Below are 21,894 nucleotides of genomic sequence, written 5' to 3' on the forward strand. Positions count from 1 at the left end.
TAGTTAAAATTTTTTATGTTTGAATATATAGTAAAGGCTAATTTTGTAATTCAATTAGTGAAAGCCCAAAAAGCTATTCTCACTTTTATATAGGTTATAGATGAGCTTTTGAGGTGGCAGTTTTAGAAGTTTCTTAGCTCCGAGTTGAATTTGAATGTTCATTGTAGTAAAAATCTATGCTACTATAATTTATTAATGTAAATTGTTTTTTTTTTATTTTTTTTTTTCAAAAAATTATCTATTTATGGTTTATGCTTATAAGTATACATATATAAAATGTAATGTGTCAGTGATCTTATTATTGTTTGTGAATGAGCTTTTTTTTATTTGAGTTTTTTTTTTTTTCAAGAATGATATAATGCGTATGAGTTTGTGATTGTATATAGTATATATTATGGGTCTTCGCAGTGCAGGTGGTGCTGTTTTTAACAATTTTTTTTTCAAACCAACCTGCACATGCAATTTTTTTTTAATTTCACAAATAGCACCTATCATGACCCGAGCCCTATGCTGTGGCAGATATATAATATCCATAATTTGGGTGGTCAAAGGTCACACTTAGACCCTTGTAGAAAGATAAAGCTTAGAAATGATCCTTTTATTTATATTACAAAATACTAATTTAAATGATATGGATTAACTCCTATATTAATAAGAAAATATTAGTCACAAAATCAGGACCACTTATCAGTATAAAAGAACAATAATATTCCCACAGTTATCTAATCACCAAATAGTTAGATTAAATAAGTCAATAAAATACCAAAATAATACCTAACATCCACCATTCCCCATTTCTAACTAGTACATGTTGAGAATCATGAGATTCCATCTCAAAACCAATTGGCAAATGAGTGGAGTAGCCCATGTTCTTATATATAGCTCAATTCTCTACCATTTATTCTATGTGGGACATTGTCCACAATTATACATAACTAATTTAAGTCATCCAGACCATCCATTTCAGCTTAAATACAAAATCAGTTTCATTGGAGGGTTAAAGAGTAAAATAAGACTAAACTAATAACGACTTCCTTTTCCAACGGTACCATCCTCATCCACTAGCATCAAACTGAGTTCTTGGAATGCGAGAAGTTAGGGGGTGAGCTTATAAAGCCCAGTAGGAAAACAACTAATATCAAAAGACCCTTGGTTTAATAAAATTGCTGCATGGTTAGCTTTGTACAAATAAAATATCTCATCACTAGTATCAAAATGTATAAACAAAGTAGAGAGACCACAAATAATCACAAATCAAACGTCAAATGCATATCACACCGTCCACTAGACCCCTAGCTCTCAATACCAATCATAGAAAACAACATCCAAAACTAGGTAGTCGCATCTGATATCCACCATAATACCGTGGCTCAGATTTAATTCACTCCCTTAACAGATTCTAGGTCTTTCACCTACAGGTGAGTGCAAACCTGATCTACCTATGATGACACAGAGTCTAGGTCGTGAAACAACAATATGCACAGAACATGATCAACATGACTCTCATCACTATAACCAAAGCAGGCAAATAATAATCATAACAAAGAACATATTCCTTTTTATTTTCTAAAAATATTTCAGCAGCATAACAACTGTATTTTGAATAAACCCAAAAATCATCACCTGCATAAATATTTGCACAAAAAAATATATTTGGCACTCAGTGCCCTAGAATAGTCCAGACAAATATGCAGATTAAGTTTTCAATTTTTCAAACAATTTGTAAATCATAAAAATTGGAATATGTCCAATGTTATACAACACATATAAAAATCAAGTCCAATAATCAAGTTGAGTCTCTACATCTCCCAAGTCGTTAAACTTTATCCAAGAGACAATCTTAAGCTCTCAAGTCCCGAGCTCCAATTGTTTAGTCTAATCTTACATATTACTCTCACCTATACCATCAAATTGTTAAATAATTATCACCATCGTATTCTACATTCAAAACCGAGTCCAACGACATATAATATGACTATATTTAAAATTTGGGGTTCTGAAACCTCACCTAAGCGGTGCGTATTAACAATCGGTGGCGGTAAAAGTTGGTGTACCGGAAATGTCGCCAAAAATAGGAATAGTGTATATGAAAACGGTACACGATGTCACCGGAAAGTCGCCGAAAAGGGGCGGAGCTACCAAAATGTCACCGAAAAAAGTACCGAACCGGGAAAAATGGTTTAGTGTAGGTTGTTCTACTCGACGAGCTGAGTTTAGTGGTGAAAACATCTCGTCAAAGGGACGCCGGAGGTGACCGAAAAATCTGTTCAAAGTTTGAAACCCCAAACTTTGACTTGCGATCCCGAGCTAACGACGACGAGAGAAGCGGCGCCGCTTCGGGGGTGAAGTCGCCAACACTTGGGCTTCCAATTTGTCCGGCGCGTGGGGCTGGTCGGAGGCCGGAGGTGGGTCGGCGGAGTGTGGTTGTTATGGTGGTTTGTGGGTTATCTTTTTTTTGTATTTGGAAGAGAGAGAGAGAGAGAGAGAGAGAGAGAGAGAGAGAGAGAGAGAGAGAGAGAGAGAGAGAGAGAGAGAGAGAGAGAGAGAGAGAGAGAGAGAGAGAGAGAGAGAGAGAGAGAGAGAGAGAGAGAGAGAGAGAGACGATTAGGGGGGTCTGCTACTTTGATTTTTTTTAAATACATATATATATATTATTATTTAATTATTTATTATATATATACACTCGGTTTGACTCGGTCAAACCGAGTCTTCACATTCTTCCCCCCTTAGAGAAATTTCGTCCCGAAATTTTAAAGTACAACCTCAAGTTGAAAATTAAAAGAGTGAGAATACTTCATATACATCTCGGACTCTATCTCCCAAGTAGCCTCGTCTTCCCTGTGGTTTTTCCGTAAGACCTTGACTACTGGAATCTCTCTGCTCCTTAACACTTTTAACTCTCTCGCAAAGATTTTGACAGGTTGTTCTTCATAAGTCACATCTTCCTGAAGAGGGATAGCCTCATACTCAATAACATGTGACAGATCTGGAGTATACTTCCTCAACATAGACACATGGAACACATTATGAACATGTGCCAATTATCCTGGTAAGTTTTATCGGTAAGCGACCTCCCCAATCCTCTTCATAACCTCAAAAGGTCCAATATACCTTGGGGCTAGCTTACCCTTCACTCCAAATCTCGTTACACCACGCATAGGAGTAACTTTCAAGAAGACATAATTACCAACATCAAACTCAACTTCCTGTCGATGGAGATCGGCATAGCTTTTCTGACGACTTTGAACAACCTTAAGTCTTTCTTGGATTCCCTTAATCTTTTCAGTGGTACTAGTGATAATCTTTGGTCCAATAGTGACATGCTCATCTGGTTTTGCCCAACACAATGGTGATCTGCATGGTCTCTCATATAAGGCCTCCTAAGGAGCCATGCCTATACTGGCTTGGTAGCTGTTGTTGTATGTGAATTCCACTAGTGACAAGTGTTCTCCCCAACTACCTCTAAAATCTGAAACACAAGAGCGAAGCATGTCTTCCAAAGTCTGAATGGTCCTCTCAGACTGTCCATATGTCTGTGGATGATGGGCAGTACTCAAGTGAAGTTCAGTCCCTAAGGCCTTTTGTAAGACCTTCCAAAACCTGGATGTAAATCGAGGATCACTATCAGAAACAATGCTTAACGGCACTCCATGTAGTCGAACTATATTGTCTACATAAAGCCGAGCTAGCTTGGTAAGCTTGTAATCCTTCCTGATTAGAATAAAATGAGCAGACTTAGTTAAACGGTCAACAATCACCCTAATAGCGTCATGTTTTAAGGGTGTCAATGGCAACCCAGTAACAAAGTCCATTGTAATCTTGTCCCACTTCCATTCTGGTATAGGCAAAGGTTGAAGTAAACCTGAGGGTCTCTGATGCTCAGCCTTTACTTGCTAACAAACTATACCCTTAGCTACAAAGCTGGCCACATCTCTTTTCGTACCTTCCCACCAATATTGTCTCTTTAAATCTTGGTACATCTTTGTGCTTCCAGGATGTACAGCAAATTTGGATCTATGGGCCTCAATCAAAATGGTCTCCCTAAGATCAGGGATATCTGCAACAAATAGTCTTCCCATATGGTATATATACCCTTCACTGTTAACTGTCCACAATCTAGTTGCTCACCATCTTTGATTCGGTTCCAAATAAATCTTAGCTTTTCATCTTGCCACTGACGTTGCTTAACTTGTTGAAGTAGCACTGGTGTAGCCACTATGTTAGACATACAAGCTACTCCTTCTCCTTCATAGTATTGCAAGCCATAATCACCCATTGTGATTGTCCTTTTCCAGTCCTTAAGAGCCAAACATGCCAAAGTACCATGAGCCTTTCTACTTAGTGCATCAGCTACTATATTAGCTTTCCCGGGGTTATACTACAAAGTGAAATCATAGTCTTCCATATACTCAACCCATCTTCTTTGCCTCAAGTTCAAGTCCCTTTGAGTAAAAAGATACTTCAAGCTCTAATGATCTGAGTATAACTCAAACTTTATGCCATATAAATAACATATCCAAATTTTCAAGACAAAGATTACCGCAGCAAGTTCTAGGTCATGCGTAGGGTAATTCTTCTCATGTGGTTTCAATTGTCGAGAAGCATAGGCAACTACCTTGAAATTTTGCATGAGTACACCTCCTAATCCATTACCTGAAGCATCACTGAATACCACATATGGTTCCTCGCTATTAGGAACAGTGAGAACAGGCGCCGAAGTTAATCTTTCCTTCAATTCTCTAAAAGCTTCTTCACAACTATCATCCCAAATAAACTTTACTTCTTTTCTTGTTAACTTTGTCAAAGGCATAGCAATTCCAGAGAAATTCTCTACAAAGCGATGATAGTAGCCTGCCAACACAAGAAAACTTCAAACTTCAGTTACATTCTCTGTTCTTTCCCACTGTAGAATAGAGTCTATCTTTGCAGGATCAACAGTGATACCATCTTGTGAAATTACATGGCCCAAGAACTTGACTTCAGTCATCCAAAATTCACACTTCTCTTTCTTAGCGTATAATTGATGATCTCTCAATGTCTGTAATACTATTGTCAAGTGTTCAGCATGATCCTCACGTGTCTTAGAATACACCAAGATATCATCAATGAATACCACCACAAACTTATCCAAGAAAGGTCTAAAAACTCTATTCATAAGATCCATAAATGCTGCAGGTGCATTCGTTAACCCAAATGGCATTACCAAAAACATAAAAGTGTCCATAACGTGTCCTGAAAGCAGTCTTAGGGATATCTTCTTCCTTAATCCCCAATTGATGGTAGCCTGACCTCAAATCAATCTTTGAAAAGAACTTTGAACCACCAAGTTGATCAAATAATTCATCAATCCTCGGTAGAAGATATTTGTTTTTAATTGTCATCTGATTCAGCTTTCTATAGTCGACACAAAGTCGCAAAGTCCCATAAGCTTTCTTGGCAAACAAGACTGGAGCTCCCCATGGAGAAGTACTATGTCTGATGTAACCCTTATCCATCCCCTAATTGTTTTTTCAATTCAGCCAACTCTGCAGGCGCCATGCGATAAGGCGCAATAGAAACTAGTTGAGCTCTGGGAATCAAATCAATGCAAAATTCGATCTCCCTATCAGGTGGTAACCCTTGTAAATCCTCTGGAAACACATCCGAAAACCACTAACCACTGATATCCAAGGGAACTTGTCTAAATTCCTAGACTCATCATCGATCGTAAACAGATTCCCATAACACTCTAAGTTTCTCTTTCCACCTAAACATGCCCTTAAGATAGGATTTTGTCTTACTGCACTCATGTTGGCTCGATAAACAATGAAATCACCACTAGGGGTTAAAGAGTCACTCTTTTACGTGAACAATCCACAATAGCTTGGTATTTAAACAACCAATACATACAAAGAATTACATCGAATTGCCCCATAGGCAACACTAATAAGTTTCCAGATAACTTGTGTCCCTCAAATACAATACAAACTGACCTACATATGGTGCATACCTCACCGCGTCCCCCTATAGGTACACTCAAATGGAATGCAAGACTAAAAGTTTCCCAACTCAAACCTAAAAGACTAGCAAACATCAAAGATGTAAAGGAATGTGATGCACCAATATCAAATAACACATGAGCCCAAGAGTGTGAGATAAGAACCATACCATCAACAACTCCCTGGTCAGCACCGCCCTGTACATCATCAACCCCAAGAGCGTAGGCTTGAGCGGATGACTTTGCTTTTGCCTTTCCTTTTCCCTGACTAGGATAGCTTGTACTTACACCAGACCCTCCACCTTGATTGTACCCTCTTTGACTCCCACTAGGAGCAGGAGTTTGAAAACCTTGTGAGTACCCCATGTTGAACCCTGAACCTTGTGGCCTAAACTGATGTTGATACTGAGACTGTTGGCTCGATTGAGGTGTGAAACCATAGGATGAAGACTGTGACTGGTTTGTCCTGGGCTGTCCATGAACCACTACTAGTGCTACCCCCACTAAATTGTTGTCCTTGGGACCACTGTCCTTCATTTTTCTTAGTCAGCTTTCGGTCATTTCCTCTTCCTCTGCTTGTGTTCTTTTTCTCATTCCCTTCTACATGAGCCTCAGTTTGCAAGGCTGCTGTCACACATTCAGTCAGATTGTTAAAGGTCAAAGGGGCTATTGGACCACGTATCGCAGGCCTCAAACGACACATGAACTGTTCAATCACCAAGGGTTGGTCAACAACCCCAAGATATGCATAAGAGTATAGCTCTACAAACTTCATGTAAAATTCATTCACAGTCATATCTCCTTGTCTTAGACCATCAAATACTCCAATAAGAGACCTCTTGTGAGATGGACTAAAATATTGCTCCCTGAACACTTCCTCAAATTCTCGCCAAGTCATCCCATCAGTTTTCATTGTCCTGGACAAAGTCTCCCACCAATCTGCTACACCACCCTCTAACTTGGACACAACAAAAGTAACTTGATATTCCTCAGGTGTTCCTATTATGTTGAAATTTTTCTTTATCTGCCTCAACCACCTTTCAACTACCATGGGATCTTGTCCACCCTCAAACTCAGGCACTTGGATCCATTTGTTGAGCGGGAACTGCTTTTAAGGCTTCAAGAAGGGCGTTCATAGGGAATTCAACTTGTGGAGGTTGGACATTAGTTTGAGGGGAGTCTTCTCCAACCGTTCTCCTTGTCTTCCTTCCTTTTGGAGGCAATTTCTTAGGTCTAAGAACCAAAAGCTAATCAGTTAGTGAGGATTGGATGCTAATAATATAAATGCTGTGTTGTGGCAGGGGGTGCAAGCTGACACTACTCGATTGATTGAAGAGGTGAAATGGAGTCTAAGGACTCGGGTTCAAAGTTTTTTGCCAAAGAAACTTTTAAGTGTAGATAGTGAATGGTTTTGTGCTCTATAATCATCATAGAATTCTGTTGTAAAGCATTTTGAAAGGAAAAAACATACAGCAGTAAAAAGAAATTTGTATAGATTGAGGCCTCTTTTTTTGGGGTGCTCTTAGATTGTAAAGTTAGTTTGTGCAATACATATCCTTGATTTATCAAAAAAAAAATATAAATATGCCTTATACATATAAATACCAAGATACTTATTACTATTATTATTTAAAATAAATCTAAACTATTTGGTGACATACTACGAGGTAATTAAACCCGATGCTCTGATACCATTTTTCTATCACGACCCGAGCCCTAGGTTGTGGCAGACATATAATATCCATAACTTGGGTGGTCAAAGGTCACACTTTGACCCTTGTAGAAAGATAAAGCTTATAAATGATCCTTTTATTTATATTACAAAATACTAATTTAAAAGATATGGATTAACTCCTATATTAATAAGAAAATATTAGTAACAAAATCAGGACCACTTATCAGTATAAAAGAACAATAATATTCCCACAGTTATCTAATCACCAAATAGATAGATTAAATAAGTCAATAAAATGCCAAAATAATACCTAGCATCCATCATTCCTCATTTCTAATTAGTACATAGCTAATTTAAGTAATCCAGACCATCCATTTCAGCTTGAATACAAAATCAGTTTCATTAGAGGATTAAAGAGTAAAATAAGACTAGACTAATAACGACTACCTTTTCCAACGGTAACATCCTCATCCACTAGCATCAAACTGAGTTCCTAGAATGGGAGAAAATAGGGGGTGAGCTTATAAGGCCCAGTAGGAAAACAACTAATACCAAAGGACCCTTGGTTTAATAAAATTCCTGCATGGTTAACTTTGTACAAATAAAATGTCTCATCACCAGTATCAAAATGTATAAACAAAGTAGAGAGACCACAAATAATCACAAATCAAACGTCAAATGCATATCACACCGTCCACTAGACCCCTAGCTCTCAATACCAATCATAAAAAACGACATCCAAAACCGGGTAGTCGCATTTGATATCCACCATAATACCGGGACTCAGATTTAATTCACTACATGTAGAGATTCTAGGACTTTCACCTACAGGTGAGTGCACACCTGATCTACCTATGACGACACAGAGACTAGGTCGTGAAACAACAATATGCACCGAACATGATCAACATGGCTCTCATCACTATAACCAAAGCAGGGAAATAATAATCATAACAAAGAACATATTCCTATTTATTTTCTAAAAAAAATTCGGCAGCATAACAGCTGTATTTTGAATAAACCCGAAAATCATAACCTGCATAAATATTTGCACACAAAAATATATTTGGCACTCAGTGCCCCAGAACAGTCTATAAAAATATGCAGATTAAGTTTTCAATTTTTCTAACAATTTGTAAATCATAAAAATTGGAATATGTCAAATGTTATACAGTACATATAAAAGTCAAGTCCAATAATCAAGTTGAGTCCCTACCTCTCTCGAGTCGTTAAACTTTATCCAAAAGACAATCTTAAGCTCTTAAGTCCCCAGCTCCAATTGTTTAGTCCAATCTTACATATTACTCTCACCTATACCATCAAATGGTTAAATAATTATCATCATCGCATTCTACATTCAAAACCGAGTCCAACGACATATAATATGACTATATTTAAAATTTTGGATTCCGAAACCTCACCTAAGCGGTGCACATTAACAATCAGTGGCGGTAACAATTGGTGTACCGGAAATGTCGTCGCAAATAGGAGTAGTGTATATCAAAACGACCACCTCAACGAGTAGATAACATATGCCAACCGTTTGTCAAAGCGGTACACGATGTCACCGGAAAGGGCGAAGCGACAAAAATATCACCGGAAAAAGTAGCGAACCGGGAAAAATGGTTTAGTGTAAGTTGTTCTCCTCGACGAGCTGAGTTTAGTGGTGAAAATGTCTCGTCAAACAGACGCCAGAGGGGACCAGAAAATCTGTTCAAAGTTTGAAACCCCAAACTTTGACTTGCGATCCCGAGCTAACGGCGGCGAGAGAAGCGGCGCCGCTTGGGGGGGTGAGGTCGCCGGCACTTGGGCTTTCGATTTGTTCGGCGTGTGGGGCTAGTCGGAGGCTTGAGGTGGGTCGCCGGAGTGTGGTGGTTATGGTGGTTTGTGGGTTATCTTTTTTTTTTTTGTATTTGGAAGAGAGAGAAGAAGAGAAAGATAGAGAGAGAGAGAGAGAGAGAGAGAGAGAGAGAGAGACGATTAGGGGGGGGGGGTAAGCCACTGTTTGAACTGTCACCAAATAATAATACCATCACAAATACAACAAAGCTTGAGCATCACTTGTCAAAAATACAATAAGACTTGAAAATAAATGTAAAAAAAAACGTTTCAAGTCTTGATAATACAATAATTAGTGGGTTTGGGCTGGGCCTTCACATATTGGACTTAATAAATATAAAAATTGGTATTTTATAATATGCGGTGCGGTGCGGTTTGAACAATATATTAATAATTTAAAACCGCAAACTACACCGCACCGCGTGGTTTAGGAAATTCAAACTCCGACCACACTGCAAAGAATTTTAAATCGCATTTTTCTTGCGATGCGGGCGGTTTGAGCTATTGAGCGGTTTGATGAACACCCCTAGTATATATGTATGTATTTTATTTTGTATTGAATATTTTTTGTATGTATATGTATCTTGAAATTACATTGTATATGTATTATATGTATAAAAATATTGCAATTGTATTGTGTATATTTTATGCATTGTATATGCATACATTGAATATTTTTAACTAATAATTTTATTAAATATTGTGATTAAAAATGAGATAGGAGAGTATTAGAATAAAAATTTAAAAATTAGTTTAGATGAAATTATATTTTAAACTCATGTTTTTTTTTTACTATATAGTATCTAGTTACTAATTTACTAAGTAGTTACTAATTTTAATTCTTGTTGTCGTGTTTTCTTAGTAAATAGTTACTAATTTTACTAACAGAAACTAGTTTGTTGTAAACTATTAACTTAATTAGTTAGTAACAAATTAAGTAGTTACTCATATACTATATAACCACTAAGTAGTTAAATAATTATATTTTTAATTTTATAGAATTTCTTTATGTTGTAGGTTAGGATGTCAATTTGTTACGATCAAACGTATTTAGTGTTGATTCGTTACTAGCTAGCTAGAGGTATACATTTACTAACTTTTATTATTAATTAATTATGAATGCTTAGAAGAGTTTAAATATCTTAAATATTCATCTTTAGTAAAGTAGGTTGTGCAATATATTTTACTGCTGTCAGATGCATAGAATAATATGCATGTTAGTTGTGTTTGAATATTTTAAATATTCATCCATAGCAGGGGCGGACCCACATTGTTGCGAGGGGGGGCAGTCGCCCCTCCTGAAAAAAAAAATCGAGAACAAAGTGTATATGTATTTTAATTAGTTACAACATATATATGTATTAAAAGATGATATTTATTGACATAATAGTAACCTTGGTGTAATGGTTAAGGCGGTTAATAAATAGGTTAGAGGGTAAAGGTTCAAACCCCACTAACTACACTTTATATTTTCTTTTTAAATTTATTTACGCCCCCCCTCATTTTAAATTCTGGGTCCGCCACTGATCCATAGTGAAGTATGCTCTAAAAGTACATATACCGCAGTGGGATGGGTAGAAATATTTTGTATTGCTAAATGTTGTTGTCATTGTTTTATATTGTAATAGATTGTGTTTTGTTGTTATTAATAGCTTTAATTTTTTGAGAATGTTCAATTATAATTGTTATGGTGGTAGAATTTTAGTAAAATTAGGACTATTTACTAGTTAATAAATTAGTATACTATAATTAGTTACTAGTGAGTGATTTAGAGTAATATTAGTTACTAATTATAAATAGTAACTAGTTGTAAGAAACTAGTTAGTTACAAATTATATTAGTAACTAGTTATAATTTGTTACTAGTTAGTAATATGAAAGAAACTTTTGTCTTAATTGCTAAGATTTTTTAAAATCATAGCGTTAGGCATCTCAATCAATAAAAACATAAAAAAAAAAAAAATTAGAGTTCGAGATTAGTTGTTATCTTTTCAAAAATTGTATCTTGCTTGAAATTTAAGACACATTGAGATTGAGTCACTTGTTAGTAATTTAGTACTAACCATTTACTAGTTAGTTACAAATTATATAACTAGCAACTAGTTTTTAAATTAATTTTTAATTTTGTAGTATTTTTTTTTTTATTTTATAAGATTTTGTATTGCCAAGTATTGTTGTGATTGGGTTATCTTATTTTAAATTGTTTTTAGTTTTTATTAGTAGCTTTAAAATTTTTCGAAACCTTTCAATTATAGTCGTTATGCCACTGAAATTTTAGTAGAATTAGGATAAATTATTCGATTTAAGTTTCTCTTAAACATTCTTGTTATGATTTTTATGTAATTTTTGTTATGGATAAATTATGGATGCGTGAGGATAGAGAGACACTATAATTTTAGGCAAGATTCGATGTATATATAGAATTTACCCTAAAGAATTCACTACTACATAATAAAATTTTTGTGTCGGTTTGAGGGACGGTTGTTTTGAAAAATCGATACTAAAGACAACCCAAACTCTAAGGTGTCTGTTCACAACTTACACCTATAACGACTTTAAGTGTCAGTTTGTGACCGACACTAAAATAATAATCGAGACCAAAAACGTGAAAAATAATATACATACAGATTAAGTATAAGTGTTAGTTAATAACCGACCATAAAAGAACATTTTGTCTTGGTTATAAATTGACACTTAAGGCACTTTCTTTTAAAGAAAATAAAAAAAAAGGTATAAATAGAAACCCTAATTTTAAAACCCTAAAACACTATCATTTCCTCTGTCCCTGTCTATCCCAATATCTCTCTTTCTCTCTATCTTTCTCTCTCTCGTTGCATTGGTACAGTGCCATAGTAGCAGCAGGTGCAAGAATTTTAAAAGCCATGGTCCTAGAGGATCATCTTGCTCTCTCCCTATCTTGATTTCTTGGCCAATATGTATATCCTGATAACCCTAAGCTCTCTCTCTCTCTCTCTCTCTCTCTCTCTCTCTCTCTCTCTCTCTCTCTCTCTCTCTCTCTCTCTCTCTCTCTCTCTCTCTCTCTCTCTCTCTCTCGCTTAACTTGTCTCTCGCTTCCTCGCTGCTCATGGCTCAACGCCGGTGAGCCATCACTAGGCATGGCTCGACTCATCTCTCTCTTGCTCGCTACTCACGGCGCAACACAAATCATCTCTTTGTCATATTTTTTGGGTTTTTTTTGTGTTTATTTTTCCTTAGATTCTGATTTACGCCATTATTCTTGTATGGTTGATTCCTTTGGACATTTTTTTGGTTTGATTATGTATGTTTTGTCTATTTTATTTTTGTGATGGTCTTTTTTGTTATTGAAAAGATTTGTGTAATGTAAATCAATAGTATTATTTTTGAGCTCATTGTGTTATGTACTTACAACCATGGTTTTGAGTCTCATGCAAAGTTTACGGGTGCACAAAGCTGCCACTCATGGTGGAGCTTTGGCGAGATCTAAATTTTTTTTATTGTGGTCTCATTTCTAAATTGAGTGATATAGTGCAAAAATAAATTTCACACCTGCGAGTGTCAATTTAAAACCGACACCAATGCAATATACTTTTTTTCACTGTAAATAGGTTTCAGTTCTATTAATTGACAATAAAAGTATAAGTGTAAGTTTAAAATTGAGACCAAAAGTACAATTTGTAGTAGTGATCCTAGAAATCTCAAAAGTGTTCATTTTCCATGCGTAAATTTTTGTAATGGATCAAAAAAAAATATCACGATCATTACAGATCATGTGTTTTTAAGATTTTTCAATAGAAGTTATACAGTATGGTATTGGCATAGCTAACATTTAACTGATGATCCATATCCATTAGGGAAGCAGGAGATAGAGAATATTGAGGGTAATGATTTGGATGATCATCCAATAGACTTGCTTGATGAAGATGAAGAGGAATTTCTTGATGATCCTAAAAAAATTAATAATTTTCTAAGTGATGCAAATAAACCCTTGTTCGGTGGTTGTAAAAAATAAACAATCGTAAAGTTTTACAACATAAATATAGAAAATAGAGTGAGCAATAAATGTTTTACTCAACTATTAGCTATTTTTATTTGACAATTACTTCTCAAAATCTACATATGAAGTGAAGAGAACTTTAAATTCTATAGGATTGAAGTATGAAAAGATTCATACATGTCTAAACGATTACATTTTATATTGGAAGGAATATACAGACATGGACAATTTCTGAACTTATTGTTTAACCCCCCCCCCCCCACTAAAATAAATAAGAGTAAGGAGAATAAGAAACTTATCCTCCAAAAAGTAATGTGGTACATGCCTTTAATTTTGCAACTCAGACGATTATATTGTAGTGGAGAACATTCTAAAAATTAATTTGGCACAAGACTAAGAGAGTGAAAGATAAAAAACTCAAACAACTTGTAGATTCACAAGCCTAGAAAAAAGTAAACTACATAAATCAAGAATTCAAATTTGAGCCAAGACATCTTCGTCTCGTTCTATCTGCGGATGGAGTAAATTCACATAGAGTTCTAAGTAGTAGTCATAGTTCATGGTATGTCTTCCTTGTTATGTACAATCTTCCTCCATAGTTAGTACTGAAAATGAAATTTAATATGCTTTCTTAATTGATTTCAGTCCCACAATAGCCTGGACATAATATCGATGTATATTTTGAACAATTAAATGACAATTTAATAGATTTGTATGATAATAGTGTTTAGGCCTATGATGGTTTTAAGAAATAATTTTATAATTTAAAGGCAGTATTATTGTTGACTATTTGCTATTTTCTAGGTTACAGTGATTTATAAAGCTTAAGAACAAAAGCTTACCAAGGTTCTCCAATTTGTTGCACTAACCCGTGGGCTCTTCTCTAGCCAAATGGACACATGATATGTTATATAGGTCATAGATAGTACTTGCATAAAGATAATCTTGATAGATGGAAGAATAAATCATTTCATGGTACTAAAGTGAGAGATATGGCTTCTTTACCACTATAAGGGGAACAAATTCTCCAAGAAGTAGAACAAGTGGATTTTAAGTATGGAGAGACAAAAAAATGAAGAAAAAAAAACAAATGGTTGTTTTCAAAGAATATTGTATCATGCATATTGAAAAAATATGTCTGAGAGTAATATTGGTACCTTATTTGGTATTCCTAGCTAAACTAAAGACAATTTATCTAGTCATTTAGATCTTGTTGCAATGGGTATCAGATAATATCTGAAACTTGAAAAAAAAAGGTGAATTATTATATTTTCTTCATGCTTGTTTCAATTTGTCCCAAAAAAACAAATTGTTTTCAAATCATTTGCAGCAATTGGCATGCTCCCTAAAAACCATCCTGAAATCGATAAAGATTATTGGCTCAAATTTGTTGCAAGTTGAATAACTCCTGAATTTTAGGTACTAATGTTTTATGTTAAGATATTTTAAATACAAGTACTAGTAGCTAGCTTATTATATTTCTATTGTGCGAAAATAGTAAATACAAGATTGTCGCAGAAGCCTTCATGCACTTCTATCATCATTCAGTCGGCCTCACCCTTGGTTACACACCTTAAGAGCAACTTTGAGAAGCTTTGTTTGTACGTTACTCCGTCTAGGATTAGATAACAGGTAGCATTTCTTCTCATCTTATTTACCTCATTGCCATTTTCAAGGAAGGCTCCAGTTTGGAGGTGAGCTACAACTGGTGACATTCATGTTGAACTATCATCCAACATGTCAACTTCTTCAGGGATGGTAATGCTTCATTCCTTTAGGAACTATATTGGCACCAGTTTTTCCTTTTCGGTAATGGTGCTGCTTGCTAGGCGGCTTAAGGCCAGCTATTAGGTGTTCATACTCAACCTCATTTTTTGAGGCTTTGAAGTCGAATTTGATTACTATGTGCATCTGTTGCCCCTATGTGTTATAAGGGCAATGCCTGCATTGGACAGTTGGTCATTGCATCTTCCATCAACATGGAGTTTCCATGTTAATTCTTCAGGCTTTTGCTGCTTCTCTTGCTCCTCCTTCTTCTTTGACTCTTGTTATTTTTTGAATCTTGAGCGATTTCATGAAATTTTTTTGTACACTCGGCCACAAAGTCTGCAAGGGCTTGACCCTTTATGGCTATTTTTGGTTGATATGTGATATCGAATTGGCAAAGTTCAATGGCCCACTTGAGTAGTCAGCCAGATGCTTCAGGTTTCTGTAAAACTTTCCACAATGGTTGATCGTTTTACATCTTTCTTGGGTGCGCTTGGATGTATGGCCTCAACTTTGTGGAGGTCAAGAGCAAGTTGTAGGTCAGCTTCTCCATGAGTGGGTACCGACTTTCAACATCGATTAGTCTCTTGCTGATAAAGTATAAGGGAGTTGTACAACATCTTCTTCTCTTGTTAAGTCTGCACTAATAGCATGTTTTGTGACCGCTAGGTATACGCCTAGATCTTCATTGTCTAGTGGTTTTGACAATACAAGTGGTTGAGCCAATTGTTTTTTCAACTCCTAGAATGCTTTTTCACATTCCTCTGTCCACTGGAATTTTTTGTTTCCTCTAAGAATTTTGAAGAAGGGTACACACTTGTCTGTATACTTGGACACAAATTTACTTTGTGCAATAATGCGTCCTATCAGGCTTTGTATTTCCTTGATTGTTGTGCGAAACTTCATGTCCAAAAGGGCTTGGATCTTGTCTAGCTTTATTTCTATTCACCTAGCATTGACTATGAAGCGAAGGAATTTGCCTAAGCCTACTCCAAATGAACACTAGAGGTGTTGAGCTTCATCTTGTATTTGTGGAGGACTCGAATGCATTTGTCTAGGTCTTCCACATGCCCCAGCCTTTCTGGACTTGACCAGCATGTCATCTACGTACACCTCCATGTTTCAACCCATAAGTTCTTTGAACATTTTGTTCACAAGCCTTAGATATGTGGCCCCTGTATTTTTCAGTCCGAAAGGAATGACTTTGTAGCAGTACAGGCCTAAGTTTATCATGAGGCCTGTATGCATCTTATCTAGCGGATGCATCTTAATCTAGTTATAACCTGAACACTCATCCATGAAACATAAAATTTCATGGCCCACTCTGGCATCCACTAGCTGGTCAAAGTTGATAGAATGCTTCTTGTTATGAAGTCTTGGGCTCGTAGCCTCTCAACTTCATCTCTAATCGTTTAGGTGTGTTCTTTGTCCAAAAACCTCCTCTTATGTTTCACATGTCGGGAGTTTGGATCAATTTTGAAGGCATGGGTCATCACGGAGGGTCAATTCTTACCATGTCTCCATGTTCCATGCAACGAGGTCCAAGTTTACCCTTAGAAATTTTATTAGTACTGATTTATTTCCAGTGCTAAACCCTTCCTAGATAATTTTCAGTCTTCTAGCTGGAGAAGTGGGATCGACCTCCACTTCTTGAGCTCTTCTATAGGTCCAAAGCTGTCTATAGGATACCCAAAGCGAGGATCAATGTCTACATCCCCACCTTGAGCTGGACTTCATTGCCCTTTGTTGGGCTTTTCTTTAGATCTCTTTGTGGGCATCTTCTCTTTCTTAACTTTAGACAGGGCCAAGTTGTAACAATGTTGGGCAGACTGTTGGTCTCCCCTCATACATCCTATCCCATGCCTTGTTGGGAACTCCAGACAGACGTGATAGATGCATGTCACCACTTCCAGGTCATATAGGGCTGGTTGACCTATCATTGTGTTAAAATCCTAGGGAACGTCCATTACGACGAACTGGACCATCAGAGTTCTGGTAGTTGGATTTTCTCCAACAGTGAGGGCCAATCTAATGTACCCCATGGGTGCAATGCCTTGGCCAAAGAAGCCATACATCACTTGGGTGCACAGTGCCAAATCAGTTACTTGGAGCCCCATCTTTTTGTATGTTAATTTGAAAAGAATGTTGAAGGAGGCTCCATTGTCCACTAAGCATCTTGCCATAGTCATATTCCTAATTTGTGCAGTAAAGACCAGAGGGTCGTTGTGCGGGATACTGACTTGAGCAACATCTCCTTCTGGGAAAGAGATAGTGGGCTCTTAAAGCTTTGGATGCTTAGAGCCCCTTTCTTGGACAACCAGGATGACGTTTTTGGGCTCGTGACGGAGTGTGTGAGCATAGCCCTCTCTAGCTTTGCTGGTCATTCTTGCAATATGGGTTCGTAGATAATGACTAAGTGACCTGCCAATGAAGGTGGTATATGGTCTCCATTTTGGGCACCTTGTGCCTGAATCTGGTCGTTCTTCACATAACGACAAAGATGGGGGTCGTTCTTCCTTATAAGGAATTCAATCTCCCTCTTTAATTTTTCTTTTCATTCGTATATTTTGAAATTAATTTAAGAAAAACATACTTAGTTTAATGAATTAATTTGTTGATAAACTATATGTATTTTTCTTGTATTTAATTAAATATAGAATTATAACTAACTAGATTCTTTCTTAATCTTATTTTAATTATTTCATTAAATATTCCAATTTAAGTCGTAAATTGGTTATTTCTAACTAATTTTATTTATCAACTTAAATTTGAATATCTTTTGAATTTCAAAATTAAGTTGAGGAATTCTAGGAATTGGTTATTGAAGATTCTTAAGATATTTTTTTTAAGTTGATATTTTTTTAAAAAATATGGATAAACTTAAAATGGAATATTTTCAAATTAGGTGGTTACAACTTAAATTAGATTTTTTTTTTTCAAATTTAAGAAAAACACTTAGTTAATAATATATATTCTACATACTTATTTCTAGTACTAATTATATTTTCTAATATTTAATTAGGAAAATATTTTAAGTTGTAAATTAATTATTTTAATTAATTTTGGACCAACATAATTATAGAATATTTTTCCTAGTATTAAATTAGAATTAATAATTAAGTTTCTTTTATACTTGATTATTTAATTCTTGTATTTAATATATTTAATTAAATGAAAATTAAATATTTAACTTGATTTCATTCTTGATACTTAAATATTATTATTTTCATGATATTTAATTAAATAGAAAATTATTTTAAGTTTGAAATCTTATTTCAAAATAACTTAAATTTAAATAATTTTCAAATATATTTTATTTTATTTTATTAATCATTTTTTTTATTCGAAAATGCATTTTTTATTTAAATGCAGAAAATTTCGAATTTTATTTGAAAAATAGATTAAAGTTGAAAATTATTTATTTTAATTTTAGACTAACTTAAATCAATAATTTTTTCATTTAATGATTAATTAAAATAAATGAACTAAAATATATTATAATTAGAAAATAAATTAATTAGTCAATCAAAGTCTAGATAGATATTATCTGTTTTGCTTGAAGTATTTTTCTAGTGTATTTAATTAAATAGAAAATTAATATCTAAGTTGATTTTAATCATGATACTTAAATATTTGAAATTTTTCTTAATATTTAATTAAATAAGAAAATTATATTTTTGTTGAAAATTAATTTTTTTAATTTTTTTTACCAACATAAATTAGAATAATTTTTTAGGATTTATTTTTATTTTATTTTAAGAGCAATTTCGAAAATTGTATTCTTATATACTTCAATTTTTCGAAATGCAATATATATTTATAGAAAATTAAATTTGAGTTGTAAATTAATTTAAATTAATTTTGACACAACTTAAATTGAATAATTTTCTAAATATTTATTAGAAATTATTACTAAGATGGAATATAATTCATTTTATTTTCCATATCCATCTAATATAATTTTATAAATATTTTATTAAAATTTATATTTAGAATTTTTTATTCTAAATTAGAAATTTCAATTAAATAAATATATATATTTAAAATAAATTTATTAAAATAAATATTAGAAGAAAATACATTTTAAATAATGAGATTTATTATTATTAGGGCATTCGATTTCCATTGTTGGTTCTACATAGTTCTTGTTTTAGTGAGTAATCCTCCATAATGGAGGAACGTTCATAAGCAATTTAACGCCGTAGAATCTCGAAAGATAAGTACTATTTGTAAGTGTTTATTTTAGTATGGATCTGTTGGAAATTATTTTACTAGGATCTGAGATCTACTCACAAGTATGTTTATTAACACGCTAAATATGAACTTTCTAAAACGATGAAATAAACACATATAAAGTTTAGGAAACCTTACATTAGGTGCAGCGGAATATAATGACTCATTCCGTTCAGATATCTAGCCCTTGATTCCTTTCTGTAGCAGAGCATTATCAATATCTGAACCTGGATCTCTTTCTCTGAATCTTTGATGCTGAAACCTCCTTCTTGCTGAAAGTCTTTCTTCACGATCTTCCTCACTATGATTGAGGTATCACTTGCTGTGTGTGGGCACTACTCACACTAAGAATTTCGAAATTTTGAAGAAGAAAAGAAGAGGGAAGTGGCGGCTAAAGATAGGGAGAGAGAGAGGCTCAGTTTTTTCTGAATCAGAAGCGCAATTTTCCTGAAGCCTTCACTATCTATTTATAGCATTCAACTAGGGTTAGGTTTGAATTATTTGGCATTAAAATAATGAAAATATCAGTTTAAATTCCCTACAAAAGTGGCTGGCCATGCTTAGTGGATTTGGGCCTCACTTTTGCAATTTTGTAGTTTTACCTTTTCTGCATTTGATTTTCTCAAAAACGCCAATTTTCTAATTCAACCATTTAAATGCCAATTCTAACTATTTAATAACTATAAATAATTATTAAATAATATTGTCATTTACCATATTTATTAATTGAACCATACAAAGTATCATAATTAAGAAATATGCCCCTATAAACTCTTTCTTTACAATTTCGCCCTTACTTAGTGAAAAATTCACAAATAGACATAGTCTAATTTGAGAATTATAATTGATTAATCAAAACCAATTACATGAGTCTTACAAGCAATATTATCTCAACTAGTGCGGGGACCATAGGTCTATATAACCGAGCTTCCAATAAGTTGATCAAGAATTTAGCACTAAAATTCACTAACTTATTAATTCTTCGTTGAATCCACGCATAGAACTTAGAATTGCACTCTCAGTATATAGAATGCTCTATATGTTCCACCATATAGACACATCATTAGTTATCCATTGTTATAATCCTAAAGTGATTAATGATCCTCTATATGAATGATCTACACTATAAAGGGATTAAATTACCGTTACACCCTACAATGTATTTATTCCTTAAAACACTTGACCCTGTATAAATGATATTTTAGCTTATGTGAAATGAGTACTCCACCATTTATGTTCGTTTGGTCAAGCTCGAAGGAGATCATCCTTTGCTTACTATTCGCTAGATAGAAGATATAGATTCCATGTTTATGATAGCGCTCCCACTCAATTGCAGTACCGTGTTCCCAAAATGTACGTATCACCCTGACCTAAAAGTAGGCTTAACTAACAAATCAAAGAACACGAATAGCCTTTCAAGATTGAGCCTAATCATATCAGGATTAAGATCATTTGATCTAGGATCAACTAGGCGATATTGACTTGAATAGATATTACGGTAAGTTTAATAAATCTAAGTCAAAGTTCAATATCGGTCCCTTCCGATGCATACTCCATGCATCCAACCTGAGCTTTACTTTAACCAATGCTCTGGAAAGAACATAGCATTTCTCCAAATGCAAGTAAACTCTGTTGTAGATTATCATATCAGTAAAACCCCATGTCTGTTAAATCTAGGAAACTTTATTCACAGAGTCATGTTTACTTTCCAATGTGTTGACGGCACAATAAACAGGATCAAGTATGTGAAAAGGGTTTCAGATGAATTTATACATTATGTACATATAATCATGAAATAAATCATGTGAACCATGCAACATTAAATGTTATTTCTGATCTATATTAATAAGTAAATCTGATTATATTGAAATGAGTTTTATTTAGGGCATAAAACCCAACAAACTCCCACTGGCACTAATATAAAACAAAAAAGTGCGTTTGAAATAATCTCAACACCTTGATATACAAATCAAGTGTAGTAGTAGTAAACTCCTCGTAATAGGATCTGAAAGGTTGAATTAAACACAACCTTTTCTCCACCATTACTCTTCCTTTAATCACAAAATCATTGATAATGTGAAATTCATCTCTATATGTCTACTCTCTTGGGATACTGGATTCTATATCTTTGGCAACTACTTTTGGTTAATAAGGAAATTAACACTAGTAGTTTAAGGCAATTTGGAATGATGCCAAAAATGTATAGAACTTTCCTTAGACTGAATAAGTACCTTTCCTGCAACTTTAACATTCAGTCTCTCTCTGGTAGACCTAGAGACTTCAGATAGGTTTTTACACTTCTCCAAAATCATTATTCCACCCTCAGAGTAACCACCATCTTATCAGAAAGATTTACTAGCACAAAGGCAAATTTTGAAATCTGATATGGTGTAGTCCAAGAGTTTTAAACACACCCTTATAGACTAAC

This window comes from Cannabis sativa, chromosome 6 (genome assembly GCF_029168945.1).
Source record: "Cannabis sativa cultivar Pink pepper isolate KNU-18-1 chromosome 6, ASM2916894v1, whole genome shotgun sequence".
NCBI lineage: Eukaryota > Viridiplantae > Streptophyta > Magnoliopsida > Rosales > Cannabaceae > Cannabis > Cannabis sativa.